The following is an 18913-nucleotide window of genomic DNA, read 5'->3' as shown; positions in this document are numbered from 1 at the left end:
AATAGGTTCTGAGGTGAGGGACAGGGTTCCCTGAGTGCCTCGGAAGATAGCTTTAATGGTCAGCAGATTAGCTGACCCATAGTTAAAGAAAGGATTTAACAGGCTGAACTTTATGAGGAATTAATTTCTTATTGCTTTATGAAATAGACATAATTTGATTTTGCTATTAGTTCAGAACAAACGTGCCATGCCTTGAAAGGTGTGCTCATGTAGGGGTGGACGAGCGCTGGTCTTGGGATTGAGTACATTTGCTGCTACTTGCAAAAATGGTTCAGTTATGATTAGCCAGGCACCCAGTGACACTACCCAGCTGCCCGATGACCCTTTCGTGAAAAAGAAGTGCACTGTTATTTCTAAGTAGAAACTACAAATTGAGCGACCTCTCCGGCTCACGGCAGTATTTCTTCACTAAGAGAATCATGCCAGAATAGCTCCTCCGCACAGTCTAGGTTATCGTTTATGCATGACAGCCCTGACATGCCCTCACTGAGTTCTCATGAGATGCTAGGTGCGTCCTCGGGGACTTCTCATGTGTTATCTTAATGAATCCTCTAATTGATACCTGGCATTGGCAAAATTTATGTGATGTTGGTGTACTGATCCATTTTGCAGATAAAACAAGAAATCTTACCGCAGCCACAGCCCTAAGTGCGTTGATGTCTCTTACTGTGTCGGTGGCTGGCAAACCCACTTAGAAGTTGTTTGAATAAGATAGCAAATGCTGGCAAGGATGTGAAGAACAGGGAACCATCATGGAATGCAAACTGGTGCAGAAATTATTGAAATCAGTGTGGAAGTTCAAAAAAAAAAGAAAGAAAAAAGAAAAGCAAAGCAAAACAACCCCTCCCCCCAATCTAGAGGTAGATATACCGTCTAACTCAAATACTTCTGGACATATACAAAATGGACTCTGTTTCTTACTACAGAGACAATTGCTCATCTAGTAATGTTGCTCTATTCCCAATATTTCCCAATGGGAAGCAGCCTCGATTCCTATGGTAATGAAAGTGAGGTACCTACACATGTTGAAATTTTATTCAGGTGTAAAGAAAAGTATAAATAAGAAATTGAGTGAAGTAACTCAGCCCCCAAAAGACAAAACTTACACATTCCCACTCATTCATACATTCAGTTTTTAGACTTGTTTGTTAATGTGGAGTAACTATACACTAGAAAGAGACCATTTTGGGGGTAAAGAAGAAAGGGGTGGGAATAGTAGAACACAGATGTATGGGGAGGGAGGCTCAGAGGGTGGGAGGGTAGGGCAGAAGGAGTGGGAGGAGAGCTCATTGACACTAAGTACGTCTGAAACAGTGATATACAAAGGTCTATATTTAATTGAAATTACCCTCCATAAGGAAACTGCTCCACCTAGAAGCCATAGGTCACCAAATAAAAACCTGAGTGTCAGGTGTGGGTGCCTCCTCTAGAGCTGCTGGTAAGGGGTATCCTGGAGACACCCCAAACACTACACCCTATTGCCATTGCTCTTGATTGCCCCCCAGCATTTGGTCCCTGGTTCTTGGTACTGTTTGGGGGAGGACGGAACCTCTGGGAGGTGGGGTCTTGCAGAAGGAAGTACTTCACTGGGGGCCGGCTTTGAGATTTTACAGCCACACCCCACTTCCATTTCTCACTCTCTGCTTCTTTTTTTTCTTTCTTTTTATTTTGTTAAATTTTACATACCATTCCCAGTTTCCACTCCTCCCACCCCCACCCCCCATTCACTCCTCAGAGAGGGTGAGGCCTCCAATGGGGAGTCAACAAAGTCTGACACCTCACTTGAGACAGGACCAAGGCCCTCCTCCATATATCTAGGTTGAGCAAGGTCTCCCTGCAAAGAGAATGGGCTCCGAAAAGGCAGTTCAAGCACTAGAGATAAATCCTGGTCCCACTGCCAGTGGTCCCATAGTCCTCCCAAGCCACCAACTGCCATCCACATTCAGAGGGCCCAGTTTGGTCCCTCACAGGTTCCCGGGCTCTCAGTCCAGAGTTAGTGAGCTCCCATGAACTTAGGTCAACAGTTTCTGTGGGTATCCCCAGCATGGTCATTGTTTTTTACTTCTGAGTAGTACTCCATTGTCTAAATGTACCACTTTTTTTTTTTTTTTTATCCATTTTCAGTTTATGGGCATTTAGGTTGTTTACAGGTTCTGGCTATTATGAATAATGCTGCTATGAACATAGCTGAACAAATGTCTTGTGGTATAAGTATGCATCCTTCAGATATATGCCCAAGAGTGGTACTTCTGGGTCTTGAGGTAGATTGATTCCCAGTTATCTGAGAAACTGCCATCCTGATTTCTAACGTGGTTGTATGAGTTTGCACTCCCACCACGTACTCATACTCCGCATCCTCTCCAGCATAAGCTCTCATGGGTGTTTTTGACCTTAGCCATTTTGCCAGGTGTAAGATGGTATCTCAGACTCGTTTCAATTTGCATTTCCCTGATGGCTAAGGATGTTCAACATTTCCTTAAGCGTCTATCGGTCATTTGAAATTCTTCTGCTGAGAATTCTGTTTGTATTTTCTTTATTGCCCCTATTTCTAGTCTTGAACTGTTTTAATTGTTTGCTTCACCTTTTTGATTGTTTTTTTTCTTGGTTTTCTTGGCTTTATAAAAAGAGATTTGTTTTGATTTCTTCCATTGTTTTTTGTTTGTTTTTCTGTCTATTTCTTTAAGGAAAATTTTCATTTCCTCTTTAAGGGCTTCTATCATCTTTATAAAGCTAGATTTAAGGTTCTTTTCTTCTGTTTCTTCTAGGTTAGGATGTTTAGATCTTCCTGTTGTAGGACCACTAGATTCTGGTGCTGCCATATTGCTCTTTAGGTTGATGTATGTATTCTGGCATCGGTGCCTATTCATCTCTTTCTCCAGTTGGTGCAGGCAGTGTCTTTGCCTCTGGTCACTCACCTCTTAGTCCACTCTGCGCAGTCACAGTCTGTTTCCCAGAGAGCTGCTGAGGTCATGGGAGATGGTTGGGTTTAGGGACAGAGTACGACTTGTAGATTATAGGGTCTGATGTGTGTGGGGGTGTTGGAGCAGCCTGTTTTCAGTAGGCTAGTGCTGCTGGTGGTGGTGGGGCCTGGGGTTTTGCTTGGGGCCTAGGGCCTAGAGACTGGCCTGTCTAGCCAGGTGGCTGGTCACTCACCTCTTGGTCTTCCCACTCTCTGCTTCTTTTGTGTGGTTTGGGATATTATCTCTCAACTTCCAGATCCTGCTTCAAGCTTAGGACATCCAAGACTGTAGGAAAAATGAGCCCAGTGGTCTTTGCTTTAATTTAATAAAAATTTCCATTTTTGCTAAGACAAATCAACAATGGAGAAGATTTCAAATAATTTTAGATTTTGCTGGTGTTCAAAGTTTTTATTGAATTTATCAATTTTAGAAAAGGTTTATTTATTTTTTTTGAATTTTATGTGAATGAGTGAATTTTGCCTGACTGTGTATGCCTGTGTAGTATGTGCATGCATTACTTGTGGAGGCCAGAAGAGGGCGTCAGATCCACAGGAACTGGAGCTCCATGCTTGTGAACTGCAAGTAGATACTGGAAATCAAATCCAGGTCCTCTGGAAGAGCAGCCTGTTTTTTAACCTCTAAGCTACCTCTCCCATCCCTGAAGCCATCAATTCTGGAGGGGAAAAAAAGTTAAAATTAAAAGTTTGAAGCATGAGGATGGTTTTGAAAGACTAAGTTTCCATGGTTGCAACTCATGTTTTGGAGGCATCAAATGTGGTTGTCTCATCTATGTGGTTCTCACACAGCGCTCTGGGGAGTTCCTCAGTGTTCATGACCACTGGTGCCATTGTTTGACTCACAGATATCTATCTTTGGTTTGAAAAGTGTGTGGAGGTATTGCTGGGTGTTGGTGGGCATGTGATTTTCTTCACTTTTTTTTTTTTTTTTTAAAAAAATGGGATTGAGTGGCCAGCAATTAAGTGCTTAGCAGCGTAGTATTTTCAGCATGGGTTTCCAGGATTTAAACAAAGAAAATGTGTCCATGTACTCGGTCTCTCACTGAAATTAGATTCCTCACCAGAGTTCTTCTTAACAGCAATGGATGCCAGGAGCTTTATGACCATATCTCTAGAGTTAGTGCTTTGAGGACTAGTACTTGAATATAGCCATCCAGATGAAATATCTCTAGAAAGAATCACTTTTACCTTGAAACATAAAATGTCAGTGTGCCAACCCTTCTTATGGCTGATGGTGTCAAGGACATAGACCGCAGAAGTATATGTGTGTGCATTGAGATTTTTAAAGTTGAAATATTGAACGAAAAGAGGGAGGTCTTCTGGAAACCATACTAATGTCTCATGCTCACACATTGTCTCTTCTCTGTGCATTGCCAGAAAAAAGCAGAAAGATTTAGGTTAATGAGCAATAAATTTTGCGTTGCTATTTCTCAATGAAGGATAGTACAGAGGGCCAGCCTTCCCTAAGCTGGGCTGTGCTTTAGACAGGTGAGACAAAGAAGCCCTTTCTTGTCCTACATACTTAGCTCTCTAAGGGACAAAGTGGTGCATGTCGGCATCTTGGTTTAGACATGTAAAAATGATACACGGAGCAGAATCAAAGCTTTACCCTGATTAATGTGGCATAATTTTCAGTAAAGTAACCTTGAGTAATTATCCTATAATGTCTCCTAAGAAGGTGTCTGCTAGTGTGGTTATAGTTGTAGGCATGCCCTGGAGAGTCAGGCTGTTTTAGAGCCTGAGAGGCACCCCTCTTCTTTGAGGCTTGCCTGAAGAGGGCCTGGCTTCCTAATTGCCAGTGAGTCTGCCTTAAGAACAATATCTCACACTCGGGAGGCTCCACTTCTCCTTTCAAGGCGCTTTACAAATATCAATTAATTGCTTTGAATGGGAAGCTCTGCAGCTGCAGGGAGAGAAAGGGCTCGCAGTGATTGGCCCATTATCAGTTACAGCTGTTGGAAACGTTCTTCAAAGCGTAATTACAGATCTTCATATATATTTAAAGAAAAAAGGAACGGGAGGAAGGCCACTGAGGGTCTTCTGGAACAAATGACTCTCATCTTCCATTCTGTTTGGAAAGCAGCGGCCGCATTCAACAATTATCCTCCCTGGATGGAGAGAAGCGAAAGTGTTAGGCAATCCCTATTCCTAAGCAAGAAGACAGAAGAGCTGGCAGATCCCCTTGAAGAAGCCAGTGTTAGTCCCGCACATTCTAGTTTGGGTCTGTTTAGGACTAAACAAAAAATTGTTATCAGTAAAGTGGTGGCTGAGGGTCTTTGCTGAATGCGGCTTTATTTGATGTTTGATCTAATATTGGCTTTGTTCTTTCTTGCTTCCAGTCTCTGTCCTCCCTCTCTTCCCCATCTTCCCCTCCCTTTCTCTCTCCCTCATCTCCCCCTGCCCCCTCTATCTTCCCCATATACGAGTCTCCCTGACAGGCAAATACGTTGCTAATTCTATTAATTTTCTTATCAAATCCAGCAAGGTAACCAAAGCTTCCAATTTAGTGATTTATTTTCCGCAGTAAGCTGTGTGGAGTGCGCCTTTCATTCTGTGTAATTGACACCAGAGGGAAAGAGACTTTCAGGAGGGTGTGCACTCAACGAACCGTTTCCATTTCAATTGAATAGTGAGCAAACAATTGGAGTGTCCTCTCGTCGGCTTACGTCATTGAAAGTGATACAGCTAGCAATTCTGCATCTGCATATATACCAATGCTATCTCTGGGGTAGATTCAGACCCTGAAGATATTAAAATATGAGTATAACTACATCCCTCCATAAGATTTGCTCTCAATAAAACATCTGAGTGTGCTATGTTGATCACATATGTAATGTGACCCTTGCTATTTCACCATCCTGGAGACGATCAGCTTCCCCTTTTCAACCATGAGCTGGATTCTTTGTGGATTAAAGTGGCCCACATAAATGGTGGATTCAGATATGGGAACATTAAATAGAATTTGGTACCAAAGGCAGGGACCTGAATACGATCTTTTAACAGCATTTTTTCCCCTTCCTTTCTCACTCCAACTTCTCCTATGTACCCCTCTCGAATTCATGACATTTTCTATAATATTATTGTTTATATATTATATATACATACACATACATGCATGCATATATGAACTAGAGTCTAATTAGTATTGCCTACATGTATACATGCTTAGGGTTGACTACTGGGATTGGATCATCTATCAGGGGGCTTGTCCCTGAAGAAGACTGATTCTCCCTTTCTTAGCAGCCATTGATCGCCTGTAGCTCTTCATTTAGGAGATGAGCTTTGTGACATCCCCCCCTCCCCATCTTTGTTGGCGTGTTAACGGGTATAGTCATGGTGCAGGTGCAGGCAAGCATATTGCTGATGCAGGTGGGGATGGGAACACGAAAATCAGGCTGGGGGGGCAGGAGAGAGGGAGGGAGAGAGAGAGAGCTGCACTGGAACTGAGGGACATTCGAGGGAGGATGTGGAAACCTAGTGAAGTGGGAACTTTCTAGCTTACATGAAAGTGAGCCTAAGGAGGATCAGTAAAATGCAGCACATTTATACAACAAAGCCAACATTAGAGCAAACATCAGATACATCCACGTGCAGCAAGGTCCAGTGCCAACTACACAGAATGAAAGGTGCATCCACACAGCTTGCTTCGGTGTGCCATGGCTGCAGCTTCTCTGTCACGACTTGAAGACACAGCTCACAGTAGACATCCTGGTTTTTTCACTCTTACAATCCCTTCTGTCTCCTCTTCTGTGAAACTCCATGAATCACTTCTTTTTATTTTTAAAGCAACCTTGTCTCACTTTACATACCAACCCCAGTTCCTACTCCCTCCTCTCCTCCTGCTTTCCACTTTCTCCCCACCCCACCCACCCCTAAGAGAGGGTGAGGCCCCCCATGCGGGTGGCACATCCCTTGAGTCAGGACCAAGGTCCTCCCTCCTCTATCTAGGCTGAACAAGGTATCCCTCCAAAGAGAATGGGCCCCCAAAAGCCCACTCAAGCATTAGGGATAGATCCTGGTCCCACTGCCAGTGGCCCCACAGACTGCCCAGCCACACAACCATCACCCACATTCAGAGGGCCTACTTTGGTCCTATGAAGGTTCCACCACTGCCAGTCCAGAGTCAGTGAGCTCCCACTAGCTCAGGTCAGCTGTCTCTGTGGGTATCCCCATCATGGTCTTGACCCCTTTGCTTCTATTATTGCTCCTCCATCTCTTCGACTGGACTCTGGAAGCTCAACCCAGTGCTAGCTGTGTATCTCTGCATCTGCTTTTATCAGTTGTTGGATGAAGGTTTTATGATGACAATTAAGGTAGTCATCAATCTGAATACAGGGCAAAGCTAATTCAGGCACCCTCTCCAATATTGCTTGGGGTCTTAGCTGGGTTCATCTTTGTGGATTTTTGGGAATTTTCCTAGTGTCAGGTTTCTTGCTAGCCCCATAATGGCTCCCTCAATTAAGAAATCTCCTGGTTTTCCCTCTCTGTCCTTCCCCCATTTTGGCCATCAAGTTCCCTCATCTTCTCTTCCCCCTTCCCCTTTCCCCTCCCTTTCTCTCCTCCCTTCTCCTCCTCTACTCCCAATTTTCTCAGGAGATCTTGTCTATTTCCCCTTTCCAGGGAATCCATGCATATCTCTTAGGGTTCTTTCTCCTTGTTACCTAGCTTCTTTGGGGGCCATGGACTATAGGCTAGTAATCCTTTGCTGTATGCCTAACATCCACTTCTGGGTGAGTACATACCATGTTTGTCTTTCTGGGTCTGGGTTACATCACTCAGGATGATTTTATCTAGTTCCATCCATTTGCCTGTAAATTGTAAGATGTCATTGTTTTTTTTTTTTACAGCTAAGTAGTACTCCATTGTGTAAATGTACTACATTTTCTTTATCCATTTATCCTGGGCATCTAGGTTGTTTCTAGGTTCTGGCTATTATGAATAATGCTGCTAGGAACATAGCTGAGAAAATGTTCTTGTGGTATGAGCATGCATCCTTTGGGTATATGCCCAAGAGTGGTATTTCTGCATCTTGAAGTAGATTGATTCCCAATTTTCTGAGAAAACCTTCATCCTGATTTCCAGTGTGGCTGTACAAGTTTGCAGTTCCATCAGCAATGGAGGAGAGTTTCCCTTATTCTGCATCGTCTCCAGCATAAGCAATCATGAATGTTTTTGATCTTAGCCATTCTGACAGGCTAAGTTGGTATCTCAGAATCATTTTTATTTTCATTTCCCTGATGGCTAAGGATGCTGAACATTTCCTTAAGCATCTTTTGGCTATTTGAGATTCTTCTGTTGAGAATTCTCTGTTTAGATCTGTACCCCATTTTTAAATTGGATTATTTGGTACTTTGATTGGTCTAGTTTCTAGAGTTCTTTATATATTTTGGAGACCAGTTCTCTGTCATATGTGAGTTTGGAAGATCTTTTCCCATTCAGTTGACTGCCATTTTTTTTCTTATTGACTGTGTGTTTTGCCTTGCATAAGCTTCTTAGTTTTCAGAAGGTCCTATCTATTTATTGTTGCTCTCAGTGTCTGTGCTACTGGTGTTATATTTAGGAAGCTATCACCTGCTCCCATGTGTTCAAGGCTACTTCCATTTTCTCTATAATGAGGCTCAGTGTGGATGGATTTATGTTGAGGTCTTTGATCCATTTTGGACTCGAGTTTCATGCATGGTGATAGGAATCTATTTTCATTCTTCTACATGTTGATATCCAGTTATGCCAGCACCATTTGTTGAGATGCTTTCTTTTTTTTTAATTGTATACTTTTAGCTTCTTCATCAAAAATGGGCCTGTTCTGTGTGTCAATATCATGGGTGGTCAACACCCACTTATGAATATCTTCATTTTTAACAGGTGGGATGGCATTACAGGTGACAGTGTTGAGTCTCTTCCAGTTTAGTTGTTGAATAAGGATACCCTTGGTAGAATCAGATAGGATGTATTTTTTTTTTAACAGCATTGGTGGCATGGGTCAAAAATTCAGGAAATGGTTCTGCAGCCTGCTGGACAAGATTGTGGAAATAGCCTACACTATCCTGGAGCATACAAAGTTTGAGGGCCTGGAAGGCTAGGTTGGATACTTGTTGGAAATAGGCATGCAGTCAACCATGGATTGTGATACAGGATCAATGTATTGTCCATGGCCAGTAGGCATGTCAAAGGTGACATTAAGTCAAAATTGCAAATTTATATGGGCTTGGGTCTCTGCTGCATCATCATATGCAGAGCGCCATTGGAGGAAACTGAGGGGTCAAGGACTGCCTTCAACAAGGAGATCCAGTCATAATGGGTTTGAAGCTTCGCGACTCATTTGTCTGAGTACTTACTCAAAATAACAAGAATCCAGGTAGCTTTGGTTGCCCCTCATAAACCCCTGTATGGTTCCCAGTCTGCTCCTGGCCCTGCTGCTGCTGGGAGGGCACATGGCTGACAAGGACAACATCACTGGAGCCTCCAGACTCCACAGGGATGGGATGCACTCAGAAGAGCTCAAGCATACCAAGAATGGACTGGAACCACAGATGTTAGACCCGACAATGACCCTCCTCATTCAGTGACAAACGCAAGTGCTTGGCCCTGCCCTGAAGTTGAAAGTGAGGACATATTCACCACATCTTGTCTCACTGTGACGTACAAGGAAGACACCATGGGAGATGGTGCCTCCTTCCAGCACTAACTGGGCAGCCTTGAGTTGAGAGAACATGCATGGAACCAAGGATATCCGGAGAGGGGCTGATCCCCCTCAGTGCCCTCTGACTCTCCCTAAAACAGTGATGACCCTGCTGCTGCTTCTGGAGTATCCAGGGGAGGGGAGGAAGTTGAGAGGGGATGAACTGTCTCTGCTGGGGTTCTCCTTCTCAATAGGAATGCGAAGGGGCAACTCCAGAAGACACAGTTCCATTGAGTCCAAGTGGGAGGCAGCAATGGAGGCAGAACAAGGGGAGAAGGATGCTGATGGCTGGTTGAAAACGCCTTCCACAGCCCCCTGCGACAGGAGGTCATTACTCTCACTGGGTCCCAGCAGCAGATGCTGGCTGGGCAAACTCTCTGAATGATTTAGGCAGGGCAACTCCCTGCTGTCTGCATTATCCTTTGTGAGGAAGGAGGTCCCAGGGGCCAGGGGAAGGGTCATGGGATGGGGGCTGATAGCAGGGCAGGGTCCTGTGCTTACACACTCCTGGATGTCAGAGACCCTAGCTTGTCAACTTTCACATGAAGTGCATCAGTTGTCTCCAAACTGTGCTCTGAAGTAACGAACTCTACCTTAGCCACAAACGCGTTCTCCCTGTCAGGCATTTTTAAAGCCGTGGCTTTGTGGACATCACTGATAGTAGAAGAGGGGATGCAGAATTGAGGCCGGATAGCTTAGGTGGTACAAAGAACTCCAAGTGACTTCCTCCTCCTTCTCCTTCACTTTGGACAGGAGGCAACACTTCTCCCAGGGAGCTGCCCTCTTCTTCCTGAGGTCAGTCCAGCCGCACCTCCTCCATGACCCTCCTTCACTCCTGCTGAATCAGGGGCAGCTTCTTCATCCCCCATAAAACTGAGCAACTCTTCCCTCTGTACAATTTCTGCTTCGTCTTACAAAGATCCCCCTCCATGGCTCAGTTACAGCCTCTCAAAGTGGTGAGTCCATCTCTCCCCAGGGGATGCGCCATCACTAGCCAAACCCCTACCACCTGTCCCAGCACCACCAGAGGAGTTGGAGCTGCTGTTTCCACCTAGGACTGGAGGGCCTGGTGTGGGCTCCAGAGGCCGAACTAGGGAGGAAGTGTCAATGGCCCCTTGTCACTGCCTCATACAGAACTCTGACTGAGTAACCCCACTGAATGGAGGGAAAAGCATTTCTTGCAGCTTTGAGGACATTGTAAAAGAGGAAGAGACTGAGAAGGTAGGGGGGCAGCTAGGTTCTCAGGTGGGCCCAATGCAGCCAGGACCCCACCCACCCTGCAGCTGGCAAGGGACAAGTCATGTGGTGGTGTAGTCTCTACAACAAGGCTCGGTGGGGCAAAGACAGTTAGGGAGAGTGAGCCCAAGGCCTGGGCCACCGCAGCTTCGAAGTGCTGCAGGAAAATCTCAGCAAAATGGCCAGAAAAGGCAGCTTCTGCTCCAGGCTCTGTGTATTGTGGGTGGGAGGCCAGGTAGAGGAAAAACCGGTGGGCAAGATCCAGGGCAGCGGCCCTTGCATGGGACTCACAGAACTCTTGCCAGCTTGGGGGAGAGGGTGGTGGCAATGCTGGCAGAGAAGGGAAGGCCCCATCTTCCAGGGAAGGGGCACAATTCACGATGGGCTCCAGGAGGAGCCCGTGAGGAGTGGCAGCAAAGAAGAAAGCGGCCAGAGGACACAGGGTGAGTGGCAACAACTACATCTCGTCCCACACGCTCAGCTCCAAGGTCAAGCTGGTGGAAGTAGCCGCCATTTGAGGAGAATGCTTCAATCCCAGAAGGGAAATGGGATTCAACCACAGCCGAATGGCCAAAGAATTTCTGTGAATTAAGAGACTGGCCACCTCTCTAATGGCTTTTAACAGGTGGTCATGTAATTGGATTAGTTGAGAAGAGAGACAAGGAGAGAAAGTCCAACAGCCCACACTCGGAAGAGCGGTTGGGACTCCCTGTAAAGTAGAGAGTGTCCAGACAATCCCAGAGAGTCTCAGACAGCGAGGGAGTCCGCAGGAGGAAGAGGACTGAAGGGAATGGGAAAGTAGCGTTTGCAGACTCAGTGTGCTGCTTATAGTGAGGGACTTCCTTGGTTTGTTAGACTGCGGCCCTGTGCTCACAGTGTCTCTGGGTGAAAAGAACCTGTTGGAGAGTCCTTCATTGGTTTTACCTCCTGGGTTGTCTGCTCTTATGTGGAGGTACCAGGACAAACCAAGTCACGATGGAGAGTTCGTAACCAAGACGACAAACAGGGGAGAGAAAAGAAAATATAGGAAGTAGAGGCCCAAAAATGTGAGTCTATTTCTATTACCTCTATTCCTTCAAGGTTATTGTGTTTCTACCTGAAACAAAAGTCCCACCTAGATTTAGATCGGAGAGTTCTGCTCTCTCAAAATTATTGTCAATAGGTGTGGCTAATGGCCAGACCCTGTATTTCAGGAATAGAGAAGTAGATATGTTTCTACCTCAAACAAAAGTCTGAGGATCCAACTAAGATCCCAGCTACTTTAAGGAGATAATATTGGAAAAAATTCCACCCAGGGAGTGGTTTGCCTACGGAATGTGTTGATCTAGGGTGTAAGTGAAAAGCTTTTATGGCCCAATGAACCTCTCTACCAACACAATAATCCAAATCAGATCAAATCAAACCAAATTAGAAAAAGCCCAGGTTTAATGGATGCCAGCATTCCTGGGTGGTCTTCCAGGCCCCCCAGAGATGGAGACAGGAAGGAAGACCAGGAAAACCACATGTGTTCATTTTCTGGGGGGGCATTTAAATAGCCTGTGGGAGTGGTCTTGACCTTCTCTGGGGAGGGGTCACCATTGTGTCATGGTGACGTAAAACTAGCACAGTGGGTTATTAAAAAAAGTCAGGGAGTTGTTGGAGAAATGTGTTGGTTTGGTTATGAGGTGATGTGGAGAGGGTACATGGGGACCTTATAGGATCACATTTCACATATGAAATTCTCAAGAATAAAATGTATAAAAAATGAAAGAGTTTAATTGGGAGCTTACTTCCAGTTTCAGAGGTTTAGTTTATTGTCATCATGGCAGGGAGTATGGCATCATGCATGGCACTCGGGCGATAACTGGGAGCTGCATCCTGATCCACAGGCTGAGGAACCTGTGCCTGGCTTGGGCATTTGAAATACCAAAGCCCTGTGACGTACTTTCTTCAACAAGGCCACACCTACTCCAACAAGGCCACACCCATTCCTTCTCATCCTTCTTAAATAGTGCCACTCCCCATTGACTAAGCATTCAAATATATGAACCTATGAGATCCATTATTATTCAAACCACCTTCCTATACATCAAATATAGTAAGGTTTCTTACCTCAAACAGCCTGCATCCTGTCCTATGATCTCATAAAAAAGAAAGAAAAAGTAAAAACTTTCCCTCAAACCCTTTAAACAATGTAGCTTCAGAACTTACCAAAATTATATATCTGGCTATTGTTAAGACACTTAGGCACTTAAGGGTGACTGTTGAGACAGTCCTACAAGCGGGTGTCTTATCCTTCTCCTAAACACCGAACTCATTCTCCTCCACCCTCTTCTGTAATATCTGTGCTTGGCTCTATGCTAAAAGATTTCCTTAATCAATAAACCCATGTTTGTTTTGTATTGACTCATCTTGAGAGTCTTCTCTGTAGTGATCAAGAGCCACAGCTCCGCTCTGGAAGAGCTCACGTCTGTTGGATGGCATGCATCTAATTGTTGTATCATTGCCACCACACTCTCAGTCTTGCTCTGGTTAACTCAGAGCAAACCCATGGCACACAATGCTTATGGAGATTAAGCATCCTTCACCATGCTCAGATGCTAGAGGGCTAGTTAACCTTCCTGCCTGCTTTGGCTGGGCAGGGTTCAAACTAAGTTTTAAATTCAGAGTCCGGAGATCAGAAACAGTTTTCTAATCAGTCTATTTTTCCTCTAGACTTACATTTTTGGGAAGAAATAATACCCTACACCCTTAAATGTTAAATATAAATCATGCCTTGAATTACACCATGCCCAAACCCTTGAATTAGTTTTTGGTACTTAAAACTTCAAAGAAAACTCTATTAAAAACGAAATCACTTCTCTCATGATATATTTCTTAGGAATGACGATATTTTGACAATTTAGTACTTCCCTCCCGATTCCTGTCTTTCCCCTACCTCCCACTTACAGTTCCTCTCAGGGACCAGTAAAAGAGCTTTCCCTGTGGAGGCTATCTGCAGAGCCGGAGCTCTGAAACCTAGTGAGGAGTGTGCAAAATGATTTAGATATTTGTTTGGGCTTTTAATCTTTGCTCATCTACACGCACTACCAAAATAAAACCCAGTGAAGTATGTGCCCTATAAATCTGCTTGTTCTCTCTCTGCTCCAGAATATTTCAGACAGCACTTGACACTTGTAATCAGCACTGGGCTTAGGTGCTGCCTCCTCCTGAGCCAGTCATGCCACCGCCCACTTCCCTTTCCAATTTCAATGGCATAAAAGGGGGTGAGGCCAGAGGGTACTGACTGGGGGAGCATGGCTGTCACAAGAAGGCAAAGTCTACTTAGGTTAGATGACTCCATCCCCACAACTACAGCCTGCAGATCTGAGTTAGGAGAAGGCCAAGTTGGGAAGGCACTTAGTGAACCTTGCAAACCTTGTAAATTAGGTTGTATGTGTGTGTGTGTGGGGGGGATTATTAAACTCTCTGAGATACAGCAAAAGCTATGTGTATGTTCGTAGTGGTGTGGCGCAAACGTTGTTGGAGGATATCAAAGACTTTTGGAACTTATTTACAAACAGGTGGGGCTTCGAAGAAATTAGGGAAACATTCAGCTTAAAGAAAGACTATTTGGGAACTTGAGAAAAGAGGAAAACTAGATAGTCATGATGGAGTAACTGTTTGCGATGCTGGTAGGCACACAATGTGTGACAGGTGAAGGGATGCTCTGGGCTAGAGAGGCAGCTCTGATATTTTGAACCTGATTTGCAGAACTCATATTAAGACAAAGAAGTGTGGTTGTATTCCCTGTGCTGGGGGGTTGGAGACAGGTGAATCCTTGGAGATCACTGGCCAGTCTGTCTAGTCTCCTTGGTGCTTTTGGGACCAGTGAGAGACCCTTGGCTCCTAAGAATAACATCTGGTTGCCCTCTCATCTCCACGCACATGGATACACATGCGTGCGTTTGCTGCTCACACATGCGCACCTGCACACAAGTGTGCATTCCCCAGGGGTCCAGTTAAGGGAAGGTAAATAAAGGAAACGTGAGCCAGAGAGTATAAAGAAGAAACTGTGTGCCACCCTTGCAATCATCGTGGCTTCTGGGTCTTCTCTGTGCTGTGACTCCTGAAGACGCCGTTTGTGTTTGATGCATGGGAAAGTAGTCTTGACAGTGCAGTGGTTTGAATAATAAACTAAACTAATAATCAATTTTTTGGCTGCTGATTAGTTTAATTTTAGTTAATCCATAAGATCCTCCAGCCTTCAATCTAACATGGAACTAAATAGCTCCTACATGTTAACAATAAACTATTTTAAAAGTAAATCAAAATAGGCACTAGTAGGTGAGTCTTGCGGAGAAGGAAGACATTCACACAACCAAGCTCTGTGGAATTTCCAAGTGACTGTCAGTGTGCTTTTCAAGGGTGAGCAACGTCTCAAGCTAGAGGGATGCATTCTCTCTCTCTCTCTCTCTCTCTCTCTCTCTCTGCTTCCAAGTTTTCGTCTGTGTCTTTGGCGTCTGAAGGTGACCCTGACTTCAAAGGCCAATGGGAATTGGATCTGGTGAGAACCTGAGAGTGGAAAATATATGATCTTTCAGGAAAAGGTCATTCCATGCCGTATAGGAGCTCAACTTGTATTTTGATTAAATTCTTTTCAGTGCGACTGACGAGCTAATTGCTTCCTCAGCTTCTCGACTCAGCACTGCTTACTGACATAGAATGCCTACCGAGGGCATGGAAGCCTCAAGGTGTGTATCCTTGTATGTAAAATAATTAATATTAATAATAACTAGCCATAAATTGTAACCAGGGTGGGTCAGATGGCCTTCCCTTCTTTCAGAAACTTCTTTATGTACTTAGTTATTCAAGAGGTAGAGGTGATACCACAGCCATAAAATGACATTTGAAACTAAATGACTGATCTTGGAGGGAAGTTTAAATAATTTACTCAACAAGGGCACTGCCTTTCACGCATATCAGATTGGAAGCTTTAAATGGCATTTGTTATGTCAAAGAAAACTTTGTCTGTCTGTAGTCATGCTGAGTCCGGCCTCCTCTTGGCCTCACTCCTAAGAACTTGCCCATTAATCACCTGCGCTCACTGCTATCGCTGGTAATTAGTCTTTTAAGTTGCATCCAGATGGAAAGTATAAATTGCTAGAAGTTTCCTGCCAGGCACAAGAGTAGATGATTCATGAGCCCGTGGCATTTCCCTGTGCTCTGTCCCTGATAAGCAGATCTGAGGAGCATGCGGTTCACAAGACGAACTTCACATGACTGTAACAAGCAGTGACTCTCACTTCGGGTGCCTGGAAATGTAGCAGGCCAAATTCTTTAGGCATTGGTAGACATCCCGTCACTGTCCCCACCTCTCTGGATTTCCTAGTGTTGTCTCCCCTTGCGTGAGCAGCTTGTCACTCTGACCACTTCCCTGTCTGCGGTGAACAGAGTGTGGCCTGCGATCTCTTTGCTGTGGGCAGTGAGAGGGGAGGAGGAAGAGGGGGAGTGAGATCTGATTGAATATCTCTCAGTGGGTATTTAACTTCGAGCACATGTATCATCTAACTGTCTTCCTGTTCTTAGAAAGCCACTTCCTATACCTCTGTCTTCAGTGTCTAGTGGACCCTAGATAAGCCCTTGTCACCCCCAGGATCTTCCCATATCTGTAACCAGGCAGCTCAAGGTGAAATATGGATAGCGCTATATAGTGACGATGGCTACACACATAAATGAGTAAGAAATCCCACTTGGGCTAGCTTCAGCATCATCGACTTGTATTTATATAAGTGGGAAGGTATGGGGAGAAGATTTAGGCCAGCTTGGATCTAAGCATTTAAGTTCTGTCCCCAGGGATCATCGTTCCTCTCGAGATGGATGACAAGATGAGACACGGCACTCGTAACCAGGCTTACAGCATTGGATGCTCTTACTAGCAGTGAGAGAGAAGAAGAGAACATTCATTATGTTAACGACAGTGAGAACTTCAGCCTGGCAGGGTTAGTCCTATGTTCATATGAAGGATTGTTATCCAGGTTACATCCACTTAAATTACTTGGGCTAGCAGGTAGTAGCTGAGGCAGCCATTCCTGTCGATACTGAGCCTCAGAAGTGGTCCCCAAACTGCTCAGCACCTCTCCTACCCACTCAGGTTCAAGGTGCGTGCCCACTCTTAGCAACAAACAGTCTTGACCATCTTCTCTACTACCAAGCTTCCGCACTTATGCCTACATTAGCCGCAGCCTTCTCTGCCTCTCAGGGATGATTGGTATTTCTATCTTACAAAGGCAGCGGAAGCTGACCAGTGGAGAGCTACCTTCAATTTCTTGCTCCCTAACTCTTATGTGACGTAAAGGCTCTGCCTTTACTCAGGGCTGGTGCCGTCACCTGTTCTTCCCTGACTCTGGCATCCAGACACATAGCATCCCCTTATTCCATGTACATTCCTAGTCCACTGCCTTCTCCACCCTGGAACCTTCCTGATCATGTTCTTTAACTAAGTAACACTGCCTGTTGGTCTTCTCCGGTCTCTAGCTATCGCCCTGAGGTTTCCTTTCTTTTAAGTCCCGCTTCTCTACATTGATCAAGCTTGTTATCTCTATGCCTCCCTTATTTCTCTTTAGGACCGAGCAGAGGTTTGCAAGGGGCTGTTCATGATAATATGGGTATGGTGGAATGAAATCAGTTAAAAAAAAAGGAAGCCCCCAAGAGCTGTTATCAAGAGTGAAGATCCTCACAGGTGAAAGAAATGTTGGCACATTAAAGAAATATTCCAAACACGCTGGGCTGTAGCTATAGGACAGAGCTACCTACTAGAACTATGCCTTTTAGAAAAAGACCATGGTTATAGTCAATTCAAGGCCATCTGGAGAGCACCAGTGGAGTAAATAACCAAAAACCAGTGGCCAAAGAGGAGCAGAGCTAAGGGGCGGAAGGTCTGGTGGAGTCATTGTGGCTAGCCCCCTGAGCTGCAGAGAGGGTGAGAAGCAGAGGGTGGACAGAGAAGGGCGGAGCTGCTAACTTTTTGTTCCTTCCCTTGTGGGATCGTGGTACCTTCTGAACCATAGATTGAAATCGCATGTTCTTGTTTAAATCTTAGTGTTCCATCTTCCAAACTCATGTTGAAGTCATAAACCTCAAAATGGTAAGATGTAGGGTAGTTTGGAAGGATAGTAAGTGATGAAGGGAGAGCCCCCATTAATGCTTTTATATACTTGATCTTAATCAAATAGTTATGAAATAATAGGATTAATCCTTTCCTAAAGGAGGCCTGATAGTGGGCTTTGTGGTGTGGGCCTCAATACCAGTTTCTAGGAGGCTGGTATGGAAAGGTCACTTGAGTTCATAGGTTTGAGACCAACCTAGGTAACACAGCATAAACCCATGTCAATAATAATAATAATAATGATGATGATGATGATGATGATGATAGACAATATAACAATTATAAAATTACACAAGGGAGCTTGTTTGCTCCTTTGTGAGTAAGGGTGAAGAGCAAAGACCTCATCTGTGACTAAGGGACCCTACTGCTAAACAAATCCAGAGCTGTGTGGTCTTGGACTTTCCAGCCTCTCAAACTGTGAGAAATAACTTTCGATTGTTGATTATTCACCTAGTTTATGATGTTTTGTTGCAGAAGCACAGAAGGAAGCAGTGCAATCAAAGTGTTAGTAGACATTTTGGAAAGCCCCACATTGGGCACTGTATGCTGCCGGGAAATTAGAGTCTCCTCTCAGAGTTCTTAGTCTCATCAATGAAAGGATTTAAGAAAGGACTCAGAAAAAAGTCAAGGACAGTTTATCAGAGTTGTAAAGAAAACCCCAGGGCAGGCAAGCTATAAATCTCAGCAGCTGCCAAGAGGAGGAAGATGAAGGAAGAGGAGGAGGAGGAAAAGGAGGAGAAGATGAAGAAAGAAGGAGGAGAAGAAGAATAGAGGAGGAGGAGGAGGAGAATAGAGGAGAGGAAGAAGAAGAAGAAGAAGAAGAAGAAGAAGAAGAAGAAGAAGAAGAAGAGGAGGAAGAGGAAGAGGAAGAGGAAGAGGAGGAGGAGGGGGAAGG

General features: G+C 44.7%; 2 protein-coding genes and 1 pseudogene across 2 annotated transcripts in view; 1 reads left to right on the top strand and 2 right to left on the bottom strand.

The window, feature by feature from the left end:
* Gxylt1 (glucoside xylosyltransferase 1) overlaps positions 1-18913 on the top strand; it is an 817907-nt gene that overhangs the window by 168003 nt on the left and 630991 nt on the right. The window lies entirely within an intron of this gene.
* Positions 1-18913, bottom strand: part of LOC142844726 (large ribosomal subunit protein eL34-like) — a 254994-nt gene that overhangs the window by 80262 nt on the left and 155819 nt on the right. The window lies entirely within an intron of this gene.
* The window catches only part of LOC142844085 (SH2B adapter protein 1 pseudogene), a 50192-nt pseudogene continuing 40591 nt past the window's right edge, over positions 9313-18913 (bottom strand).

This window comes from Microtus pennsylvanicus, chromosome 2 (assembly GCF_037038515.1).
Source record: "Microtus pennsylvanicus isolate mMicPen1 chromosome 2, mMicPen1.hap1, whole genome shotgun sequence".
Lineage (NCBI taxonomy): Eukaryota > Metazoa > Chordata > Mammalia > Rodentia > Cricetidae > Microtus > Microtus pennsylvanicus.
The sequence above is the reverse complement of the archived record's forward strand: the minus strand, read 5'-3'. Positions and strand labels throughout refer to the sequence as shown.